Consider the following 2,500-nt stretch of genomic DNA (forward strand, 5'->3'; position numbering starts at 1 on the left):
GAACACTACATTTCCCAACGGCGGAACCGCGGGATTCAGTGCTGGGCTAATTCCTGTTCGCTCGCCGCTACTAAGGAAATCCTTGTTAGTTTCTTTTCCTCCGCTTAGTAATATGCTTAAATTCAGCGGGTAATCTCGCCTACTCTGAGGTCGCTTCAACGTCACGACACGAGACAAAAATGTGATTTTTTTATTCAAAGAAAAAAAAAACACGTTCGTGCCGTGTATGCGCGAACACTTCGAACAAAGCTATGAAACTCCAGTACGAGAGAAGGTGGTATTTTTTTTATCTCTATATGCGAAAATCGCCTCAAAGAGAAAAAAAAATAAAAATTCGAATAGAACGAGAACACTCTTTCCTTCCAGAGAAGCGTTTTAAGCATCGCGCCAAAGTGCCCTTTTCTTCGTACGTCGTATCATGTTCGAGCTAAGACTCACGCCAGACATCCTAAAACGATCGTCGGTGATTTTTAACGCCCGTCCTCAGTCTCTTACAGCCGTTTCTCTACTCTCGACAAATTCCAGCGGTTCCTTGTTTTCTGCCGGCACAGAGATCGAAACGGCAAAGTTTCTTTGCTCTGTACCGACGACGACGAAAACGCACGGGAACGCACGCAAGTGGAAAAGCGAGCGAGACGTACACTGTGGTGTGTTCGGGGACTGGACGACCGTCGACGTTAGGATGCGCGGTCCAGCGATAGACGCCGAAAAGGCATGGGATGACCAACACTCTCTGTTTTTCGAGTACTTGTAGCGCCGAATTGCCTTAAAAAAAAATCACACGCGCGCACGACTATCACGTCGTACGCGCGTGTATACCTCGTCTTTAATTAAATCAAAGTTTCACTCCAGCCTCGCCAAAGGGGATCGTCTTCTTCCTCGTCTACGATCTCTTCTCCTGTACGTGTCCAGAGATTCTCTCTGGCATGACGACGACGACCATCCAACGACTTTGTAACGGACTCTCGTGCGCATCTTCGTCAGGTACGGAAACGTTGCGCAACACCTCGAGCTTGGTAAAACACCCGTAGCCGATCATAGACACGCGCTAGTTCGCACACGATTTCTACGATTTCCGACGAACGTGGCTTTGGGCCAGGGCCGGCGGGCAGAGAGATACGCGAACGACGGGGAAAATTCGTCCCGATACAAGTAACGCGTACTCTCCGATCTCCGCGCAACGCCTGGGGATCATCTCCCTAAGTCATCAGCGCTCGAAGAAATCACGTGTGCGTTCCCGGATCTACGGCTCTCTTTCGGGGATAAATTACAAGCACAGAGTATGTTAAACGCAACGACGACCCATCGATGCGACGGTCCTCGTCGTTGTCAGTCGCTCGCGCAGAGTATATCTCTACGCACGAAGAGACGGAGTGGGCATTAGATCCCTGGGGCTATTCGAGTAAAACGTCTTAAGAAAAGACGGTTGTACGGCAAAATTCCGCACCGTTACCAAGTTTACTTTTATCTGAGGCTGTTCTCCTTCTCTCCTCTCTCGACCGAGTTCCCATATTTGCTTTCTCTCAGTCTCGCCAAAATAATATTCATTTAAGACGACGTCGGGGGCGCGGACATCGTGCTCATCGAAAACCTGCAAACGTATGCAAATCTGCTGATATGAAAAAAAAATCGGTCACGAGGACAACACTACGTATATATATATATATATATATATATATATAATATATTCGATAACCGACACGAAGCGGTGCATAAGCGGGCGGTCGTACGAAAGGACGACTCACGACGCCGCTAGCACTCACGCAGGTCCGTGACGGTTCTCTCCGCTCTTATTCGTATCCTTCTTCGTGCGCTTCCTCCGACTCTGAAACGTTCTACGTATCGTAAGAACGACGGCGGGTTGTCGAAGGCACCAAGGGACAGAGAGAGACAGAGGTAGAGTTTCGTAGTGTCTCCCGTGAACACGATAGTTTATATATCGAGCATGCGTACGAATTGCACGGTCTCGACACGACCGCGACGAACGCCGACGAGCGTCCAACAATCGCTCGTACGTCGCGTACGTTCTCTCGCGTCCGCTCTTGTTCGTATCCTTCTTCGTGCGCTTCCTCCGACTCTGAAACGTTCTACGTATCGTAAGAACGACGGCGGGTTGTCGAAGGCACCAAGGGACAGAGAGAGACAGATAGAGAGGAACGACACGCAACGCAAGCAGTCTTAGGTTTACGTGAGCAACCCTCAGCCAGGCGTGGTCCAGGAATTGTATCCGTGGACCGCAATGTGCGTTCGAAATGTCGATGTTCATGTGTCCTGCAGTTCACACGTTGACGCGCAATTAGCTGCGTTCTTCATCGACCCACGAGCCAAGTGATCCACCGTTCAGGGTAATCTTTTCATATATTTTTTAAAACTCTTGTACTCCATGTACTCTTAATACTCGGTTCGAGCGAAGCCGAGATCCGACACGACCGACCAACGGGAATCGGACGCGCAGAAGTCGCCGGAAGATCGACGACACGAAAACGTTCGAAAATGAAAT

General features: G+C 49.6%; 1 non-coding gene and 1 pseudogene across 1 annotated transcript; both read right to left on the reverse strand.

The window, feature by feature from the left end:
- Positions 1-153, reverse strand: part of LOC126928516 (large subunit ribosomal RNA) — a 2,928-nt pseudogene extending 2,775 nt beyond the window's left edge.
- Positions 154-2,193: 2,040 nt separating this feature from the next.
- LOC126928514 (5.8S ribosomal RNA) lies at positions 2,194-2,348 on the reverse strand. Its single transcript, XR_007716730.1, has one exon. It is a non-coding gene; the product is annotated as a 5.8S ribosomal RNA (ribosomal RNA).
- Between the last annotated feature and the right edge of the window lie 152 nt (positions 2,349-2,500).

The sequence above is a fragment of the Bombus affinis genome, unplaced genomic scaffold, assembly GCF_024516045.1.
Source record: "Bombus affinis isolate iyBomAffi1 unplaced genomic scaffold, iyBomAffi1.2 ctg00001033.1, whole genome shotgun sequence".
NCBI classification, from domain to species: Eukaryota; Metazoa; Arthropoda; class Insecta; order Hymenoptera; family Apidae; genus Bombus; species Bombus affinis.